Source organism: Lissotriton helveticus, chromosome 3_1, assembly GCF_964261635.1.
Source record: "Lissotriton helveticus chromosome 3_1, aLisHel1.1, whole genome shotgun sequence".
In the NCBI taxonomy this organism is placed as follows: Eukaryota; Metazoa; Chordata; class Amphibia; order Caudata; family Salamandridae; genus Lissotriton; species Lissotriton helveticus.
In genome coordinates, this window is record NC_136061.1 from 1,695,828,790 (window position 1) to 1,695,852,664 (window position 23,875).

Consider the following 23,875-nt stretch of genomic DNA (forward strand, 5'->3'; position numbering starts at 1 on the left):
TCTATTTAAATACATTAGACGATTGAAATTGAAAAAATATTTTGCTCAGAATCCGTAGCGAAATATAGATGATGCTTTCCAATCATGTAGTATGGTGTCTAATTCATCTACTATAAATGATATTCAGGATACGGTTGCTCTGCTTTCTATAACAGTTAGAAGAGGACCCTATAACAGTAGCAAAGGTCTTAGAGGATCTAGAGATCAGACAAGACTTATCAGTGTCTACTGGTTTAAAAAACAAATCCAGATGGTCACCGAATCTCACCAGTGGCAGCAATATGGAAATTTTTCATAAACTAGTCATCTCTGATCTGGATGCCAATGACAAAAATGCATTCCTAGGGGGCTACATTACAGACAATTTGACACAGCATGAAAGAAATGCTTTGAAGGATCTGAAGAGTAATACAGAGTTAATCATCCGAAAAGCAGACAAAGGGGGGAACATAGTGGTGATGAATAGGGAAGATTATGAACAAGAGATATATGATCAATTAAGCAATGCATTGTGTTACGAGAGAGTGACTCAGAATCCTATGTTTACCCTCACTAATACTATCAATACCTATTTGAAACAGTGGTTTGACAGTGGATTGTTGGATGAGGATGAATACCTTTTCTTGGAAGTAAATTGCCCTAGGTACCCCTGTCTGTACACATTACCTAAGATTCACAAGGACCTCCCATTTCCACCAGGGAGGCCGATTGTGTCGGGCATTGGAGGCCCAACAAAGCATATGTCACAATTTGTAGATGTTTTTCTGCAGCCAATTATGACTAATTTGCCGTCCTATATCAAGGACACTCGTCACATTTTAAATATCTTGGGTGACATACAATGGGAAACAGGGATGACACTGGTAACTCTAGATGTAGTCTCGTTATATACGAGCATAAAAAATGAGTTGGGACTGAAGGCACTAGACTATCTCCTATCAAAGAGACCAGCAAGTCACTAGGAACATACACGAAGGACGTTAGCCATGAAAGAGCTAATTTTAGCACATAAGTTTTTCCTATTCGTTTATTTTTGTCATTTTTTTATTTATTTATTTTATTTTTATTGGAGCAATATCAGATAGTACAAAAACACAATTCATATTCCATTAGTACAAAAAAGTATATATATATATATATATATATTCACTGAAAAAACCATAGGTTATAGACCATATATAGTTAGGAATTAGCATTTATAAAACCTTATTTTACTCACACAAAACCATTGAAATTCGCATATATAGTTAGTTGCACTAACTATATATTTCGCGCACCCGCAATCCACTGCTGATGACGTCACATATTACATCATTCATGACATGGTCAGTGACATCACTGATGACATCACTGATGACATCTCATATGACATCACTGATGACATCACTGAAAACAACATCCAGTGATTTTATGTTTCTGTAAAGTGTAAATATGTCTTACATATTGAAGAATGAGTGGATGTAGAAGTGTCTGGATGAAGGATTTAGTAGGTGCATGACTGACTGTATGAGTGATTGATTAAATATGTCTCACTGAGTGCATGGGTTACTGAATAAACTGTCTTAATTTGTGCATCATTATGTCTGTTGTTCTGTAAACTGCTGCATGTGTTGATCAGTAGCTATATGAGTAACTATATGGGTTATTGATTAGTTGCCCAAGTATTTGTATGGGAGACTGAGTGTGTGTGTGGGTGGTTGAGAGGTGTATGACTCGGTGCATAGATGTGTGAGCAGTTGATTCACTAGATGTATGAGTTCAAAAGTGCATGTGGAAACAGCTGTATGGGTGGTTGACTGTGTGCATGAGTGTATTGGTGAGTGAATGGCTATCTCAGTGCTACATGTCAAAGTAAAGACATATGTAAAACACAGTATATGTGAGAGTTGACATATATAAATAACTGTGCATAAGAGCCAATGAATGTGTGAGTGGCTGTATGGATCATTATGAAATTGTATCAGGGATTGTATAAGAGAGTAAATATGTGTTAGTATCTGTTTGAACAAGTAAGGTGTGTATAACTGTATAGTTGAGGAAATGGAGGTGTGATTGATTCTTTGCATGACTGACTAGGTGTGTGAGTAACTCCATGGATGAGTGACAGTCTGTGAGTGTCTGTTTACACTGAGTGTATATAAGGTTATATTAGAGTCTGAAGAAGTTCATCGTATTATCACATGAATGATGTCATCAGTGATGTGATCAGTCATGTCAAATGAGATGTCATCAGTGATGTCATCAGTGATGTCATTTGAGATGTCATCAGTGATGTCATCAGTGATGTCACTGACCATGTCATGAATGATGTAATATGTGACGTCATCAGCAGTGTATTGCGGGTGCGCGAAATATATAGTTAGTGCAACTAACTATATATGCGAATTTCAATGGTTTTGTGTGAGTAAAATAAGGTTTTATAAATGCTAATTCCTAACTATATATGGTCTATAACCTATGGTTTTTTCAGTGAATTTTCAAGGTTTTGTAAATGCTAATTCCTAACTATATATGGTCTATAACCTATGGTTTTTTCAGTGAATTTCAATGGTTTTTTAATAGCAAATATTAAAAGCTGTTAAATGTATTCTTTTAAAAGAAAAATATATTTTATATGTATTTAATATAATTTTTTTATGTATATATATATATTTTTTTTTAGTTTCGCTACCGGTCCGCGCACCAGGTAGCTTCCCGTTAGCTCATTTGTATGCCGCGACCCAGTCCGCGTACCGGGAAACGTACTGTTTGCACAACTGCCGCGTTCGAGAACAACATCGCGACGCATAGCGTAACCGCGACGTATCGCGTTGCCGCGTAATGCGTCTTATGACGCGCCGCGTTCGCGCACTCGGAAGTGCTCCGGTGCGCGAACGAGGCACGAAGCACAGCAGACCGGAAGCGCTCCGGGCGCGGAGCGGGACGCGTAACGTAAGCGTAACAGGTCATGTGACCTGTAAATAACACTTTTCATTGGTTTAGAACTTTTTTTTTCCCAAATGATGAAAAACCCCTCCTTCTTTCCTCACTCTGACTTTCATCTTTGTGAGAGGAAGACCTGTTTCTCCTTGTTGAATTAATGGCATTTGTAGTAGCTGCAGCTGGTGGACCCACACCCCCACCACAACCACCTAGGAAGGAAGGACCACCTGCGCAGTTCCTTCCAAACCCAGAGGAAGAGGAAGAAGAAGAGGAAGAGGAAGTAGAGCGGAGGCAGTTCTTGCCTGAAGAGCCCCGGAAATCCCACCACAAAGACAGTTTTATTTGGCAATTTTATTCATACCCTCAAGGCCAAAAAAAAGTCAATGCCCGACATGTGACATGCCTCATTTGTAAAGATGTTTTGTCTAGAGGTACAGATAAAAAGTATAGTTATGGTAACTATACTATGCACCGCCATATGCAGAGGTGGCATCCACTCAATTACAGCGTTGCAGAGATGCGTCACCTCCGAGATAACCCACCAACTCCTGTGGCCAGTACATCGGCACAGGTATCTCTATCGGGACCAGAGGCGAGGGAGACGGTCCCAAATATCCAACAGAATTTTGTGGACATGAAGATAGTGTGCCTTTATTGTGGTGACCTACTTTCATGTGCAAATATGAGTATCAATTTGATAAATAGAGCATTTGAAAACCACAAGTGCTCAAAACGCCCCAAGAAATAATTTTTTTTTTTGCTCCTGTTGAGCCCTTTCAAATACCTGTTTTTCGTTGTTCCCCCCCAAAAAACCCAAAAAACCCATAAAATTGTTAAAAAAATACAAAATTTTTTTTTCAGAAAAATAAAAAAAACATATAAAACAACAAAAACATTAAAAAAAAGTTCTTTTCAGAACTACCTCCCATTTTTAAAAAATTACTAACATTTTTAGCACTCTTCACTTCATTTTTCTCATGGGTGCGCTTCCCGGTACGCGCACCGGTGAGCTCCCCGTTAGCGCAACAAAAAAAACAAGAAAAAAAAAAACAAGAGAAGGAGAGCATAAGAGAAAGAGAAAGAGAGAGTAATGTTAAGAGACAGACAGCAAGAGAGACCAACACAGATGTACTGTGTAATACATAGTAAAACAGTGTAAAAGATATAACAAAGTGTAAGAGAGAAAATGTAAAAAATATAAGGCTGTGAAACAAAGAAAGAGAGAAGAAGAATACTAAATCAGAGGCACATGAAGAATGTGAGTGGCTATAAAGAGTAAAAGGAAAGAGAAAAATTATGTACAAATAAAAGGTAATAACGGAACCAGATTTAAATAACACTGGTAAGGGAGAGAGAGAAAAAAGTAGTGTGCATAACTAAAGAGGGATGAAATAAGATGGATAACATCGAATAAAGTTAAAACATGTGGATTGACAGAGAAAAAAACTAAAAGAAGAAAAGAAGAAGTAACAGAAAGGGAATAATCGAAGCAGCAAAGAAATGTAAATAACGTAGTGTGCTTGAACTTCAGGGAGAAAGCATAATGAACAAGTAGTGAAAGAGTGAAGAGACAGAGACAATTACAGTAAGATAGACGGACTGAGTGAACGGGAATGAAGAACTGTGAGAACAGAGGTACTGAGAAAAGGAGTGGAAGGAGTGCAGTAAGTAAATCACCCACACAACACAACAGCTACCCTACCTCAAAGCACTCTAAAATATTATTTTACTGTTTCTCTTTGTTTTCCCCTTGTTACGCTCCCCGGCGCGCTACCCATAGTAAAAGTAAAGAGGGGTGATAGAGGGAGAAATATTGAATTAGGATAACACATGGTGAGTGACAAAGAGAGAGGACAAAGAGAGTAAAGGTAACAGTACCTGAATGGGCTTGAGTACAACAGCAAAAAAAGATAAGTAATGCAGTGTGTGTGACTTACTGGGAGTTAGTGGGTGTAGGTCAAAGTGTGGGTGTGTAAGGTGTGTCTGTGGGTGTGGTTGTGTGGAGTGTTTTGGTGTGGGTAGAGATGAGAGTGTGTGAAATATGTGTGAGAAGTGTATGAGTGTGGGGTGTATGTGTGTTCGATGTATGTGTGTATGGAATGTGTGTGTGTTTTTGATGAGTGTGTGTGGGAGTTTTTTTTGTGTGTATGATGTGTAGGTGTGGTGTGTGTGTGAGGTGTATGTTACAGGTGTGTGTATGTGTTGGGAGGGGGATGAGGTATATGTGTAGGAGTAAGGTAAATAATTAAGAAAAAGAGAATGAGTAAATAAGCAAAGGAAGGGAACAGAGGGTAAGTGAAGTAAAGAATAGGGATCAAAAGAAGTTGAATATGAGAGGGTGAATAATGAAAGGGGAGTAAACATGGAGAATAAAAATAAGTGAGAGAAGCAGAGTAAAACACAGGAGTGAGGTAGATTGAGAAAATGTTAGTGACCTTAAAGCAAAGGGTGATAACAAACTACATTTTTTTAGTCATACTTACCATATAATAAATGTAACTATATATTTTTTTACTACAGTTGGTATCTGTGAAAGAGAGAACAAATATATAAGTTATAATTAGTAAAATATGTATTTTAAATTAAAAGATACAAATGAAGAGCTAAAAACATCATAACACTCTATTTAGAAATAAAGTGAGAGTGAAGAACACAGAAAGAGAAATAAACTAAGGTAGAAGGACAAAAAAAGGGAAAAAGAAATAGAAGGAGAGCAAATTACAATGAGTAAGGCATATAGATTCACTAAGAAAAAGAGAGAGAAGTACAGAGAAATGAACTGTAGGTAAGAAAGATACTAAAACAATGTGAGTTAGCAAACAAAATCAGGAAACACAAGTAAGTAAAAAGATAATGACTGAGACAGAAAACAGTCTAATTAATGATGCATTTAGAAGAATGAGGAATAGAAGATAACTGAGAGTAAGTGAAGAACAGTCATAGAGTGAAAGGATGAAGAGAGACAGAATAATATACAACAATTTAAGGAAATGGACTGAGGAAGTTATAAGGTAGACACACTAAGAGAAAAACAGAGTGAGGTGGAGTACAATGAGTGAGAAAAGAAAAAAAGTAAGCGAGCAAAAAAAAGGAAAGAGAGGAGAACACGACTAAAACAGTGCTACTGAGAAAAAATAATTTGGTGATGAAAGTAAAGAGAAGGACATTGAAAGAAAGGAAATGATGGATAGTAACGGAACCAGAGTAAAAGAAATGGAATGAAGAACGACGAGAGAGGAGCAGTGAAGTTTTTGTAAAAGAAGTGATAGAAGGTAGATAAACACAAGTGAAAATAACACAAGTAGAGTGAGGCACTGAGCACAGAGAAGTAGTGAACGAAAAATAGAGAGAAGAGGTCAAAAGTAAGAAGCAAACAAAGATAAGCGAGGGAGAGTGGATGTCAGAGAATGGGAATACAATTTAATTTACACAATCCAAAGTATAGAATAATTTCTACAACATGTTACATAGTTTATTTTTCCTGTTCTCAGAATATATTGAATTTCACTTAAAGCAGTGAGTTCAAATTACTCATCATATGACAGCGGGGAAAAAAAACCACAATCTAAAAGATTGTGTTTTTAAAAAAAACTTACATACTGACAAACGACAAATGTACGCTAATCTTTGATTGACTTACTTTTCCTTGAGGCCAAATAGTATATCATGGAGGTCCTTTTCTCCTTACATAGTATTTTGCTGTTCACTTACAAATCCATTTCATCAACTTTCTACAACAAAAGCTCCAAGAACATCTGAAATATTTTCAAACTTTTAATATACTCCTTTTTTTCAGTCATGATTCTTTACTCATTCTTGCACCTTTCCATTTGGCCAAATAGTGTCAGATGTATGAGTATATATGAGTACTCCTCCCGTCTTCATAGGCCAATTACCTTTACCTAAATTTTGGCTGTAAAAACACTAGATATTAATTTATAAAGCCAAAAGGCAAACGTTGTTTGAAAGTCAAATGATTGTCGTTACATTGGGTCCAACCTTTAGAAGTTTTTAAATAGCATGTGTAATGCCCTGATGTTGTAGAAGGACCGTCATGAAAAATATTAGCTACAGTTGCAAAGGTTCTTCCTGATATTGATAACTGAGAAGCCACAACATTTTCAATAGAAGTTGTCAATTTAGTTCCATCAGGTCTACATCGTTGGAACATTAAAATGACATACTGACCATAATTTTGTAGAAATAATGTGGACAGCATTGCAGACTTACATTGGGTACACACCATATTGTGATCCGCTGCTTTAACTAGATTATTGAAAGACACTGATTTGCAGTCTGGTAAAGTTAAATATATAAATCTTTCAGAGTCTATTCTAGTAGTACTTGATGAAGCACAGTTATCACAGTCATGTTGCCATTGATAAGAAAGGCGAAATAGATTTTTTATATCTACTCCTTCATCTTGTAATACATCAAACATATACATTACAAATTCCTGACCATCCTGCTGAATATTCTGTGAAAATTGATTTTGACCTAAACATATATCTAGAAAATTTCTAATTTCTGAAACACTTTCTATTTTAGCTCTATCACTACTACATTTCTCTAACACAGAATTCAATAAACAGCACAATGTTTGTTCCCGATTTTCAACAATCTGTCTTTGTAAATTTTGAAGAAAAAAAACAACATTAACTACTACATTAGCATAGCAGTTGACACCAGAACTGTTTTCAAACTGAAATCCAACATCTTCAACAGAATCCTTTTTGTTTCTCTTTACAATTACACTTTTATCTACTTTATGCCTTTTTGCTGATACCTCACTGCAATTACTCTCATTTCTTCTTTTTCGGCCTACCACACGTTTTTCAATCAGAGGATATTGAGGCAAATGTAGAGCATACTCTCTTCTCAACCTATTGTATTCTTTTACACAATCTAAATCTGCACAAATCTTTGTTTCATCACACTCAATCAAGTACAATCCTGCTAAAGTTCTGACTCGTGATAATGCCACATATGCCATACCCTCTTTAAACACAGAACTTCCAATGTTCACCAAAGCGCTATCTACACTTAAACCTTGAGACTTATGAATTGTCACCGCATATGCCAAACAAATAGGAAACTGTTTTCGGCGAACATATAAGTCTTTCACGAGCAAAAATCTAGCTGAACAACGACAAATTTGTTCTATTTCATCAATGTCATCAAATTTAATTTTTAAAATTTCAATTCCATCTCTATTTTTGTAATTCAGAAAACCAACAACATAACCCATTGCTCCATTTACTAGACCTCTTTCAACATTTAAATTCCTTCTTAAAATGACACGACAATTCAAACACACATTCAGAGTCTTTTCAAAACCAGCAGTTTTAGATATAGTCTTCTCTAATGAATCCAATTTTGATTTCAAATTTTCAGACAAAATAATTGTTGCTCCCATATGCTCTATTTTATCAATAGCTTCCAGTTTCACTATCTCTTCATTTTATAACTGTAACATTTTGTTGTTGAACATGGAACATTCTTTCAGAGTTGGCAACAAACATATGCCAGATTTCTTCTCGTTAATTTTCTTAAATATGTTCTCTGGAAGAATGTTTTCATTTGGGTACAAATTTGAAAATAATCGTGCATGTAAAGCTTCTTTCCCTTGCTGACTTACTTTTCCGATCCTTACATCTTGTAGAATATTTTTATAATCTTCAATCTGCCGCATATTTTGAAGCAGTTCTGCATATTTAAAGTTTAACCATATATTGTTTCCGATGCTCCCTAAGCACTTCCTGGTATCTTCATGTGTGAGCATTTTGAACACAGGTTGTCTTTTCACTGGAGTCAACTGCAGAAGATCTCCAAAAACAATAATGTTTTCCACCAAATAAGACATCATAGTCTGTTCTAAGAATTTCTTGCATTCTCAAATGCACAAAAGCAAGCATGATATTTGACACCATGCTTACTTCATCAATGATAAGAAGTTTCATTTTCTTCAGGACTCTCGAAACTTCAGAATACGCATCTCCTGATAGCTTGTGATACTCCAATTTGTTATCATGCTCCACTGGCAGCATCAGTAAACGATGTAAAGTAATCCCTTTAATGTTATGTGCTGCCAGCCCAGTTGGAGCAGTAACAACACAAGACAGCGGTGATTCAGTCCTTTTCTGCAGATAAGTTGCAATGGCTTTAATCAGAAAACTTTTTCCAGTTCCCGCTTCTCCACTCACGTACAGTTGGACAGGCTTAAATGATGTACATGAGCACTCTTTTTTCTCATGACTGAATCCATGTTCAATCTGTTCTGTGACTTCGTCATATATCTGTTTCTGCTCAAGGTTTAGTTGTTTCACCAAATCTTCTAAGTTAACTTCATCATCTTGACCTTGTTCCATAGCTCTTTATACCTCATCCATGGCAGTAGCAGCTTCATTTTGGATAATTGGTCCTCCTAGTGGATCCTGACTCAATGAAGCAGAACTCTGACTGCCTTGAGAACTGTCTCTCGCAATCTCTGCAGCAATTGTGGCTTCTTGCTCTATTTCTTCATTCAACATTTGCAGATAATTTAGAAAAACAGGACATTCTATGGTATCCTTCGTTGCATTAAAGGAGTCTTCATAACAGAGAAAATCTCCAAGAAGTTCCTCTTCTTCACGCCATTGTTTAAACAGTTGCAAAAGAGCCAAATAATAAAATTCTCTTTTATCTGGATTATCACAACTCAATTTGCGATGATTAATCAAATGACCTTTTTTCTGTTTCACTAGACATCCTTCACATCCAATGACTCCATATATTCCATTATTGATATCTTCTCTGATGTTCCTCTTATAAATATATCTCTGCAGAACTTCATAGAGACAAGCGTTCTCAAGGTGATGACTTCTATTTGGATTGTATGTATCCAACATGTTTGTCTTCAAAATATCTGTACTTTCTGGTTCTTTCTCCACCAAATACTCTATCTCTTGTACAGATTTCAAAACTCGATTTCGTGTTGCAGCAAGACCCAGACTCACCCAAATGATGGTTCTAGATTTGGCATAGAGACTTGCTGACAACAATCGATCAGAACATTCATACGCTCCAATTTCTCGATGCGACAACATCTTCAGACTGTAACTGTATAATTTCTTGCTTAGACTCTTTTCATGTGAAATGTCCTCCCACATTTCCTTTAGTTCTGTCTTTTCTTTTTTTGTGATGTAAGACGTCACATATCGAGCCACAGCAATAGAGTTGTCAGCAACGAATTGAATATCCATGTTAGCATTCCACATGGACAAAATCACTGGGTTGTAGTCGTTGATGTACTTGGACTCTTCATCTCTTTTTAAATTGTATGTATTTTTTGGTGATTTCCTCGTCACAGTATGTCGCAGAGAAGACATCAAATTATTTACTCTTCCTTTAGAAATCACTGGTCGTGGAAAGCTGAAACGACATTTTGTGTAGAACTTGTCCTTGTTTCTGAATTTTCGACGACAGTACTTTCCACAACGATGGGATTGAAAGCGTAAAACTTGTTGCCTTAAACTGTTTTCTTCCGTAGTTTTCGGAACAGCACATGTTGAATACTCTTCAATGAAACTCATCACTGTCTCATCCGAATCTGTTCCAAATTTGGGTGCATCTCTAATCCACAACAACATATGTATGTGAGGAGCACCTCTCGCTTGATACTCCTTTCTCCAAAAGAAATCCAAAACCTCTCCAAGGGGAGGATTTTTTTTGTTGGTAATAAAAGACATCATAGCTTCAAATCTATGATTAAAATATCTGCACACATTCACTGGATCCAAAGAGCACAGTTCTCCAGGTGTTTTGAATTATATATATTGTATATTAGCATTGGCCTCTCGTAGAAATTGAAGTAAGTCCTCCCATGCATACTCGGCACAGTTAAGAGTGAGGAACCATGTAGGAGTTCCTAAGTTTCTTAGCATACATTTCAATTCCCCATGGCGACGGTACCAATACTCATTTGTACCACGCTGACATGCCATGAGATTGATTAGATGAGATTCTAAAATATAATCTTGCAGATTCACTTTCTCCATAAAGTCCCTCGCCGAAACATTTTGTAGATGTGCTCCACTTTTCGGAATATGGTTTACTGCATAAGAAAGCCCAGACAAGTCACTTTCATACAGTAGATGAAACAAATAGGGAATGCATTGACGAAACCTTGCATCTTCAGCATATAATCTTACAGTTCGATATTCAGATGCAGGAATTTGAAGTGGTCGATCGTCATATCGTCCACCTCGACCTGTTGGAAATAGCTGTGGAATACAACGAGCTTCCAAACTTTCTTCCCATACACTAATGGGACTTCCTTTTGCTGTTTTCATTTGAAACAAGTCAATTGCATTCCCCATTACTTCTTTGGAATGTAAAGGATGGACAGTATAATGTTCATATATTTCTTCACTTGTAGACACATCAACTTTTTCAATTTGGCCGCCTGAACAATCACTGTCTTCATCTGTAGCTGTTTCCTCTGCTGCAACACATACATCTTTGTAGTACTCATTGTTTTTTACTAAATACAACGTTGCCTTTTTGACTTTCCTAACATCCAATAAATCTTTCCAGATTTTTTTACTCTTTGTTGGAACCCCATTAACTAGAATAACTAAAGGTTCCTCTTCTACTTTTTCTATATCAATTGTATCAATATTTTTTTTCAAATCTAGGGGCATATAAACAACTCTTCCCTTTAATCCTCTCTGCAAATCTGTAGGAGGCAATTTCCCTATCTTAGGCTCCATGCGAACAATTGCCTGAAAAGGATGGACACATTGAATCAAAATAGACTCATATGTATTTAAATCTATCAATTCACGGGGAATGTCTATCAACTCCAGATTATTATGAACAGCTCTAGCAGGCATTCTGTTTTGATTTAATTTGTCATAACAATATTTACAAATACGCTGATCAGAACTCAAATCAAAAGAATTCTCCACCCACAAATAAGTTGCTAAATCTTTCCACTCATAATTGTCCATCTTTTCACTTTTTGCATATAAATCAACTAACCTAGTCTGAATCTTATAATGAGTCCGTCGAAAACACACACAAGTAAAATTCAGCCTTTCACTTGGTTTCACCTTAAACCTGGTAATTTCCTTCTCAAACTTTTCTGTATTTAAAATCTGTACATTGTCTTCCACATTACCTTGAATTGCTGTCTCAATTTCTACACTGTCCTCTTGCTCACGAAAATAACAAATCTCAATTTCTTCACAAATCTTCTTCACATCTAATTCTGTTCCATGCAAAAGAGCACTGTGTAATTGTTTAAGCTTAAGTGCTGGACTTTTTGCATAATACAACATTCTCACTAATTTCCTCATTTTGGTATGATGCACTGCTAACATCCTAAAATGATGAAAAACACTCTGACAGACTTTTCTAGAAAGACAAGCCAGTGAATGGCCTTGCAAACCTGTGATTCCTCTCACTCTGCAAGGATCTAAGTCTTGCAACAACTTCATTTTCTGCTTTAGACTTTTCTTACTATATGTACGTAAGAAATTACAAAACAAATCAATTGATTCCTGTCGCACACTACAAATACTACTACACTTCCAAGTGTACACTGGACCCTTAGAACGTCTCCCTAAAACTCCATCAGATAACACCTCTTCTGGTTCTCTAGGCACAAGTTTCTCTTTTTCAATCGGACAACCGTCTTTCACTTCATACGCTCGACCACTGGTGTCAACTGCATGCACTAAATCATTCTCCTGGAAGTAACTCTCCTCATTAAAAAATGGCTCACAACTTGAACTGTGCATCCATTCTCCAGAAAAAACTTTACAAAAATTAGTCCGATTAATCACTCTTTTCCTTCTACTGTTTGATTTGAAAACATCAATTGTCTTGTTAAGTGTCCTAATTCTATTGATTATTAAAATAAATAATTTTTTCCTAACTTCAAAAGCCTGATCAACAATCTTCTCTACACTTTTCTTTTTCTTATAACAAGCAGCTCTCTGTTTACCTTTTTTAATATTTTTTAACAAATTTAAAACCACTCTCTTGCGAAACATTCGTCTACGAATGTCTCTAAACTGATTCTGCCTTCTATTCCTATACATATTATTCTCTCCTGCTCCAGTTTTAGGATTCTTTGAAGTTCTCTCCTTCCTTTTCAATTTTACTCTCTCATTTTCTTTTTCTACATGGTGTCCATTATTTTTTCTGGATGTACATATGTTGCGTAAAAAAGACTTAGTTGTCTTATAAGGAGCTTTGTTCCTGTTTTTTGAAGTATCTGTGGTGGAAGAATGCTGTAATTCCATTGCTGTTTTTGATTTTTCCCGGTTACGTTGTTTCTTTGTCCTTTCCTTTGTGGGCATCTTTGCTTTTTCTTCAAATAACGATTTCAATCTGTGTTAAAGAAAAACAGTAGCACATTATAGACCACTATTACCAAACAACAAAGCAATGACAAAAAGCAAACGATCAATACAGGGTTTCAGATCAGGTGAGGATTCTCCAGTGGTGCACAAAAGGTGAGGACTGTATTGAAAAATATAGTGGAAGACAGCTCTGTCCACAACTACAAAGAAGATCAGACCTATGTCTAACTCCACTGCACTCTTATACACAGGCTTCACCACCTATGCTTCCCAAGAAAATATTGAGTTATATAGTTATATAAAATTGTATTTTATAAAATTGTGAAGCTCCATGAGAAAGCGTTTGCCTCAGTCTTATTCCTGTTGTGAGGCACATGCAAGATTTTGCCTCAGTCTTATCCCTGCTGTGAGGCAGATGATTGTAAATAGGATCTGTGCTGTGTTTCCTAAATGTGATGTCAAAAACGATTTTGGAGAAAATGATTGGTTTTTACATTTTTGATTATAATGTGGCGCAGAGGTTTAAAAAGTGACGCATCTACCTACATGCATCAATTTTTAAATATGGAGCAAAAAGGTACTTGTTTGGGTTTTCCTGGGGAGCGTAGTTGGTGAAGCTTGTGTCTAAGAGTGCAGTGGACTAGGCTTCATGAAGCATATACCTGTCTGCATTCTTAGACGCAGGTGTCAATTTGACTCTTTACAGTGATGTTAGCTGTGTTTTAAATCAGTGTAGGAATCATATTGAGTTTGTTTGCATAGAGGAATTGTATTTTGTAAAATTGTGAAGCTCCATGTGAAAGCGTTTGCCTCAGTTTTATTCCTGTTGTGAGGCAGGTGCAAGATTTTGCCTCAGTCTTATCCCTGTTGTGAGGCAGATGATTGTAAATATGATCTGTGCTGTGTTTCCTAAATTTGATATCAACAACGATTTTGGGGAAAATAAATGTATTTTACATTTTTGAGTATAATGTAGCACAAAGGTTTAAAAAATTACGCATACATGCGTCACTTTTTAAATATGGGGGGAAAAGTTACATGTTTGGGCTTTCCTGGTGAGCCTAGGTGGTGAGGATTGTATCTAAGTGTGCAGTGGACTAGGCTTCATGAAGCATATCCCTGTCTGCATTCTTAGAGACAGGTGTCAATTTGACTCTTTACAATGATGTTACCTGTGTTTTAAATCAGTGTAGGAAGCATATTGAGTTTGTTTACATAGAGGAATTGTATTTTGTAAAATTGTGAAGCTCCATGAGAAAGCGTTTGCCTCACTCTTTTTCCTGTTGTGAGACAAGTGCAAGATTTTGCCTCAAAACACCTGTGTCTAAGAATGCAGCAGAGATAGGCTTCATAAAGCCACATCCACTGCACTCTTAGACACAAGCCTCAACACCTATGCTCCCCAGGAAAGCCCAAACAAGTACCTTTTTTTGCCCCATATTTAAAAAATGACACATGTAGGTAGATGCGTCACATTTTAAACCTCTGTGCCACATTATATTCAAAAATGTAAAAACCATTTATTTTCCCCAAAATCGTTTTTGACATTACATTTAGGAAACACAGCACAGATCCTATTTACAATCATCTGCCACACAGCAGGGATAAGACTGAGGCAAAATCTTGCACCTGCCTCACAACAGGAATAAGAGTGAGGCAAACATTTTTTCATGGAGCTTCACAATTTTACAAAATACAATTCCTCTATGCAAACAAACTCAATAAGCTTCCTACACTGTTTTAAAACACAGCTAACATCATTGTAAAGAGTCAAATTGACACCTGTGTCTAAGAATGCAGACAGGGATATGCTTCATGAAGCCTAGTGCACTGCACACTTAGATACAATCCTCACCACCTAGGCTCCCCAGGAAAGCCCAAACATGTACCTTTTTTCCCCATATTTAAACAGTGACGCATGTATGCGTAATTTTTAAACCTTTGCGCCACATTATACTCAAAAATGTAAAATTCATTTATTTTCCCCAAAATCGTTTTTGACATCACATTTAGGAAACACAGCACAGATCATATTTACAACCATCTGCCTCACAGCAGGGATAAGACTGAGGCAAAATCTTGCACATGAAGCTTCACAATTTTACAAAATACAATTCCTCTATGCAAACAAACTCAATATGCTTCCTACACTGAGTTAGCACAGCTAACATCATTCTAAAGAGTCAAATGTATTTCTATTAAACATGCACACATTCTTTATTCCTTTTAAAAAATTTAAAAACTATTTTTATGCTTCATGAAGCCTAGTCCACTGCACTTTTAGACACAAGCCTCACTACCTACGCTCCCCAGGAAAGCCCAAACATGTACCTTTTTGCACCATATTTAAAAAGTGAGACATGTAATTAGATGCGTCACGTCTTAAACCTCTGCGCCACAATATACTCAAATATGTAAAAAACATTAATTTCCCCAAAATCGTTTTTGACATCACATTTAGGAAACACAGCACAGATCCTATGTACAACCATCTGCCTCAAAGCAGGGATAAGACTAAGGCAAAAGCTTTCACATGAAGCTTCACTATTTTACAAATTACAATTCCTCTATGCAAACAAACTCAATATGCTTCCTACACTGAGTTAACACATGTAATATCATTGTAAAGAGTCAAATTCACACCTGTGTCTAACAGTGCAGTTAGGGATAGGCTTCATGAAGTCTAGTCAATTGCACTCTTAGACACAAGCCTCACCACCTACGCTCCCCAGGAAAGCCCAAACATGTACTTTTTTGCACCATATTTAAAAAGAGACACATGTAATTAGATGCGTCACGTTTTAAACCTCTGCGTCACAATATACTCAAATATGTCAAAAACATTCATTTCCTCAAAATCGATTTTGAAATCACATTTAGGAAACACAGCACAGATCCTATGTACAACCATCTGCCTCACAGCAGGGATAAGACTAAGGCAAAAGCTTTCACATGAAGATTCACAATTTTACAAAATACAATTCCTCTATGCAAACAAACTCAATATGCTTCCTACACTGAGTTAACACATGTAACATCATTGTAAAGAGTCGAATTCACACCAGTGTCTAACAGTGCAGTCAGGGATAGGCTTCATGAAGCCTAGTCCACTGCACTCTTAGACACAAGCCTCACCACCTTTTCGCTCCCCAAGAAAGCCCAAACATGTACCTTTTTGCACCATATTTAAAAAGAGACACATGTAATTAGATGCGTCACTTTTTAAACCTCTGTGCCACAATATACTCAAATATGTAAAAAACATTCATTTCCCCAAAATCATTTTTATCATCACATTTAGGAAACACAGCACAGATCCCATGTACAACCATCTGCCTCACAGCAGGGATAAGACTAAGGCAAAAGCTTTCACATGAAGCTTCACAATTTTACAAATTACAATTCCTCTATGCAAACAAACTCAATATGTTTCCTACACTGAGTTAACACAGGTAACATCATTGTAAAGAGTCAAATGTATTTCTATTAAACATGCACACATTTTTTATTCCTTTTAAAAAATGTAAAAACTATTTTTTCCCCCAAAATCGTTTTTTACATCACATTTACAAAACACAGCACAAGTCCTATGTAGAAGCATTCCATGTCACGACTAAAAATTCACAATTTTACAAAATACAATTACTCTATGCAGTAAAAACTTTTTACCAAGCATTATCAAAAAGCATGACACAAAGCAACATGTAAAGACCACAATTTTCTTCCAAATCTTCTCCATAGAGTATACAAGTCTCTATGTATATTAAATGAATCATAACTCACCTTTACAAATGCTTTAGGAGATTCACAACAGTGTCAGATACACACACCAATATTTCTTTAGCAGAGTAAAAGGTATGTTCTCCAGGCACTGCAAACCATAAAGGCACAGAAAACCTCTAATTCTACACAGATATCCCTTTTTGTTAACCAATTAAAACTCTTCCCTCTCTATATTCAAACCAACACCCTTCCCCCCCTCAGCCCTTTCTACCTGTTACCATAGCAACTCCCTCCTCACTGAGCTCCCAGGGTTAAAAGTTTATTCTACAATGTTGCAAATCACCTCTGCAAGGATGTTTGACCTGCGAATACACCAGCTTATCTGGTGTAAGGTTTCTTTAAATAACTTTTTTTTAACCATTCAAATTACTTCTTACACAGAACACAACCATGCACCCTAACTTTCAGTTTTCACCTATCTCATTCTACCAATCATTGCTTGTGATTCAAGAGCCCTGAAACTCCACAGTTTTTTTTTTTGCAAACTCCTATTATTCCATCTGCCATTTCTTTTCCACACTTCATCTAACTGCACCAGAATCTCCTCTGACCATGTATTCTGTCTGGATTATTGGACATAGCTATATCCACTGGGCTCAAAGGTATGCTAGTACCAGAAATTTACACAACCTTGATTTATCAAACGTGAACATAAAATGGATTGGCCACAGAGGATTAAAATGTCACCAATTGATTCCATTGGTGAAAACCTTTTTGCATTTGCCACACCCTGACCTGTTAATTGTGCACTGTGGAGGAAATGACTTGGGCACTTTGACTGGGGTAGGTCTGGAAATGCTTTTAAAGGACACCTTTGAGCAATTTATGGCACTTTTTCCACAAACTGCCTTGGTATATTCCAATATATGCCAAAGGCAGAAATGGAAGTGGTCCAACCAATTTTGTCCACAATTTGAAAAAGCACGGAAACATGTGAATAAATCTGTTTCTGCTTACATGAGAGACTATGGAATGGGTTCAATATACAACAACAACTTGCGTTACAACATGCAAGATATTTACAGAGAAGATGGTGTGCACTTCTCAGATGAAGGGAATAGAATATTCCTCCTGAATTTAAGACTGTGCATTGGTACCTACTTGTAGGTACCTAAATCAGCCACAGAAATCAAAAGCCCTTTTCAGGGCTACCCTATCTCTGATCACTCCAAATGATTATCTTTTTCTAACTTTTTTCACCATAGTACGCTCCCCGGTACGCTTCCCGGTGCGCGTACCGGGCGCTCCCCCCGCGAAAAATCAATTTTGTTTTTTGTTTTCCTATTTGGGCCTCCTAAGACCCCCTCAGAAAACCTAGAGGGTCAAGGAGTGCCTACGATGCCCCCTTATACCCATTCCCAACGTTGTTTGTCCTCCATTTTCTGTCTTAAATCTACCGAAACACAAAATGGAGGACTCCAGTAGTGCTGCCGGTTTGGTTACCGGGGCACGCACCGGGAAGCGCTCTAAAAAAATGTTAAAAGTTAATTTACATAAAAACCACTGGAGACACTTTCACCAAATATAGAATAGCTCATACTACATACCAATCCCTACCATTTTCGCAAATTCGATGGAATTCCATTGAGCCATTTAGCCTGTAGACCTCTCTAAATACCCTGAGGTAAATTACTTCACAAAAACACATCTGAAGTGTTAGAATTGACAACCAATTAAAATGTTACTTTCATTTTCTACTTTTTTTACCTGACATTTGATTGGTTATGTACCTGAATATATATAAAGAAAGAGAGGGAAACACAGCCATTTTGACTACTACTTCCTGGTGTACATTTCAAAAGGATTTTCACTAATAACTTCAACTTCTTTTTAAAGGTAAGTTGTTATTTTAAAAACTGAAGTATATTGTGCACTTTAAGTTAATATGGAAAACTTTTTCTGATAGTTATATACTATCCCTCTGTAATAGTTATAGATTTAGATAGACTTCTCTGTTATAGTTATGGATGGATTTAGGCGTGTCTTGTATAATTATGAATTTACGTAGGTTTCATCACATACACTTTTTTATATTTCTACTTCCAGCCTGATACCATACACTGCCCAAAGATAACTTCACTGTTAAAAAATCAAAACTACCTGTCTGAACTTAAACCCAACAGTGCCCTATCTCTACTGATATATTTGTTTTTTATGCAATTTACAGCAACATAATGGAAGGAGATCAAAATAAATGTAATATTTCATTCGAACTTGATCTTCAGGACAACCCAGAGGAAGAGAATAACGATCCAGATTTTTTGGATCAGTCTCTTGATGAAGAGTTTCTGAAATATGTGGAAGAAATGAAATCATGTAATCCAAATGAGGACATTCCCGACGACATAATGTTGGAAGTCTTATTAAATTTTGAAAAATCAGAGCAATACATTGATATTTAATAATTAAAAATTGTTCCAGACATTATTCTTTTTTATATGTAATCAATGAAATAGTACCAAAATGAAAATAATATAATGTGAGACTAATAGTATACTGTGCAACTTTTTTGTTTTACATAGTAAATTTGCTCATAGATACTTCCTTTCTCCCACTATATTATCTCCAAAGTGTATTAGACATCTCTTTTTCATCTCCTGCCTCCATGTTCTTTATGTTTTCCTGACAGACTATGGTATGCATTCCATATACCACAATAACTTCTATAACAACATGCAAATTATCTACATAGTAAACGGTGTACATTGAATTTAAGACTCTGCATTGGTACCTACATGTTGGTACTTAAATCACCCACACAACACAACAACTCTAATCAGAGATACCCTACCTCTAAGCACTATAAATTATTATTTTAGTGTTTCACTGAGTTTTCCCCATGTGTGGGGGTGGGGGAGGTGTGAGTGGGGGATGTGCGCGGTGTGTCTGTGAGGTGTGTATGTGTGTGTGTGTGTGTCTGGGGGGGATGAGGTGTATATCTGTGTGGGGTATGTGGGTGTGGGTGGGGATGTGGGTGTGTAAAGTGTGTGTGTGGGTGTGTGGGGTGCTTCGGTGTAGGTGGAAGTGTGGGTGTATGAGGTGTGTTTGGGGTGTGTGTGGGTGTGGGGAGTATGTGTATAGGATGTGTGTGTATGTGTGGGATGTGTGGATGTGTCTGTGAGGTGTGCGTGTGTGTGGGGGGGGGGTGTGGGATGTGTGAGGTGTGTCTGTGAGGTATCTGTGTGTGTGTGTGTGTGTGTTGGGGGGGTGAGGTGTGTGTGTGTGTCTGGGAGTGTGGGATGTGTGGTTGTGAGTGTTGATGTATAAGGTGTCGGTGTAGGGCTGTGGGGTGTTTGGGTGTGTGGGTGGGGATGTGGGTGTGTAAAGTGTGTGTGTGGGTGTGGGTGTGTGGGGTGTTTCGGTGTAGGTGGAAGTGTGGGTGTGTGAGGTGTGTTTGGGGTCTGTGTGGGTGTGGGGAGTATGTGTATAGGATGTGTGTGTATGTGTGGGATGTGTGGATGTGTCTGTGAGGTGTGCATGTGTGTGTGGGGGGAGGTGTGTGGGATGTGTGAGGTGTGTCTGTGAGGTATCTGTGTGTGCGTGTGTGTGTGTTGGGGGGTGAGGTGTGTGTGTCTGTCTGGGTGTGTGGGATGTGTGGTTGTGAGTGTTGATGTATAAGGTGTCGGTGTAGGGCTGTGGGGTGTTTGGGTGTGTGGGTGGGGATGTGGGTGTGTAAAGTGTGTGTGTGGGTGTGGGTGTGTGGGGTGTTTCGGTGTAGGTGGAAGTGTGGATGTGTGAGGTATGTTTGGGGTCTGTGTGGGTGTGGGGAGTATGTGTATAGGATGTGTGTGTATGTGTGGGATGTGTGGATGTGTCTGTGAGGTGTGCGTGTGTGTGTGGGGGGAGGTGTGTGGGATGTGTGAGGTGTGTCTGTGAGGTATCTGTGTGTGCGTGTGTGTGTGTTGGGGGGTGAGGTGTGTGTGTCTGTCTGGGTGTGTGGGATGTGTGGTTGTGAGTGTTGATGTATAAGGTGTCGGTGTAGGACTGTGGGGTGTTTGGGTGTGGGTGGAGGTGTGCGTGTGTAAGGTGTGTGTGGGGAGTGTGTGACTGTGGGGGTGTAGGGTTGTGTGCGTGTGGGTGTGTGTGGGACGTACTTGTAGGTACCTAAAACAACCCAAAAGCTCTTTTCAGAGCTACCCTACCTGTAATCACTCAAAATGATTATTTTACATTATTATTTTCACTATTTTTCACCAAAGTACGCTCCCCGGTATACTCCCCGGTGCGCGTACCGGGCGCTCCCCCCGCGAAAATCGAAAACAAAATTAATTTTTTTTTTTTACCCGAGGAACCCTTTTATGGCCCCCACATCAAACCTAGGGGGTCAGGGGGGGTCTACCCTGCCCCCTTTTCATTATTTTCCCTTTTGTTTTTACCACCTCTTGTGTCTCGATCCTACCGAGACACAAGATGGCGGCCGCTGCTGACTGTTTCGTATGTTTACAGACACCCGAGAACCAATCAGCTTGCCGTGCGCAAGTCGCGTGGCGCGCCCCGAGCGCTCCCCGGTACGCGTACCGGGGCGCGCTTACAGATATATACATTTTTTTAAACCTAAATTACTCAAAATCCACTGAAGCACATATCTTGAGACATAGCAAAGGCACATCGGGCTACCAGTCCCTACAATTTTGCCAAGTTTGGTGAAAATCCATTCAGCCGTTCGAGCTAAAACTGCGACAGACCGCCCTATGTAAATTAACATGGGGAAAACACGTTTTGGGACCCCCCTTTTATCTCAGCCCCCGCTTGACGAATCCCCCCCAAACTTTCAGGGAAGGAGCGGAGAGCCGCGAGGCAAAGTTCCTGAAATATTCAGCCTGATTGCTCTACCGGCGCCAAAGTTATTCCAAATAGATAGTTGCGATTTCCCTATGGAAATCGATCCTAACTATATATACCTACTGGCGACCGCCAGTAGGTAATAAGTAAGAAGATATCAGGTTACCACAATAAATATTAGTGCTAATTAAAATCGAAAAAATTCATATAATCATAGCAGCATTGATTGTTCTTCTCAGATACCATAGTACGGCTATACAAACAGTCATCACAGAGCATTCCTTATATCATTAGACCAGGTGGTGATTGGGGACCAAATTTGGCATCCACATATTCTAGATTTTTTACCTCTAGCCTCATAGATAGCTATTTCTTGGTTATAAATTCCCAAAAAGCGAGTTAGACACATTTGGAAACTAGAAGGTTCAACTTCTTTCCACGGGGCAGCCAGTATAATCTGATAAACCGCCATACCCAAGAATAAACATTATACCTCCTCCTTATTATGGCCAAGAGTGTTATCATAACCTAATAGATAAAGTGTTGTTGATAACAAGACTTTATGACCAAACACCTCTTCCCAATACTCAGAGATCATTTTTTTACAAGGATCTAATTTGGGGCATTGAGAGAACATATGTATTAGGTTTGCGGGACCTAAACCACATCTTGGGCATTCATCGTTTAATCTTTTGCCCCAAGTATATAACTTTGCTGGCGTATAATATAAGTTATATATAGTTTTATAAAGTTGTGATTTAAGGTTAGATGCTAAAAATAATTTAGACGATAATAATAATGACATATCAATATCCACATCAGGGTTGTTCAGTTTGCCTGCCCAGACACTCTCAACATGTTCCAAATCGTCTCGTTGTTTCTTAATTAATGACTCATAAATAGTACCGATCCTAGTAGACGTTTCCCAATAAGCACAAAAAAGGGGATACTCTCCAATGTAATTCGCGAGATAGCTTGCCTCAGTATGGTATTTATCTGTAAAAATTTAAGAAAATCACTACTAGGCACAGAGAATTTTGTTTGCAAATTCAAAAATCCAGTATTTGGTTCCTGACCGAGGAAATCCCCCACTATAACAATACCCATACTTTCCCATTTTTTGGCAGTACTATCATTACAATGAATCGGTAAGACAGAACTATGCAATAAAGGAGTATATTTATTAAATGTAGGTATTGCTAAATGTTTGTAAAGTCTTTTCCAGATGCTCCAAGCACTATGGATAATTTAAAATGTTCTTTTCTTAAAATAAGACGGCTCAATTTGTCTTAGCAGCAACTCTCGGGCTTTATCGCCAATTGCTAGTTCATATATTGACGGTATCTCCCCATCTTGTGTGTCTCCAGTTGATGATTTTAAATTAAACAGTGGTGTCATTTGCTGGAGAAGGGCTGCCCAAAGATATAGCATCATATTAGGGATCGTCAATCCTCCCCTGTGCTGTGGTAATGATAAATATGACAGAGCCTTTCTTATTTTCCCATAGTTCCAAATCAATTTGGACATGTCTGAGTCAATAGTTTTGATGATATTATCATCAACCATCAGGGGGATAGCCCGGAATAGATATAATATCCTCGGGAGAATGTTCATTTTTCGAAAATTCCTCCTGCCAATGATTGATAAATGGAGACTATTTACCCTCATAAGGTCTTTTTTAATGGATTTAATTAGGGGGTCATAGTTAAGCTTGTTGATAGTTTCTACCTTGGGGGAGATGCAAACTCCAAGATAGATGGCATTATTGACCTTTCTAGTATTTTCAAACACAATATTATCAGTGCATAAAACCATTGTTTTATCCTGATTCAGGGAATACCCTGAATAATAGCCAAAAGTCTGAGTGATTTGCTCAATTTCTTGAATTGCCTCAGCAGGGTTTGGTGTTAATACCGCCACATCATCGGCATATGCCAGTATCTTAGTGTCATAGCTACCAACCGTAATACGTTCTATTGTATGGGATGCAATTAATTTTAAGGTTAATGGGTTGATAAACAAGGCAAACAGAATCGGCG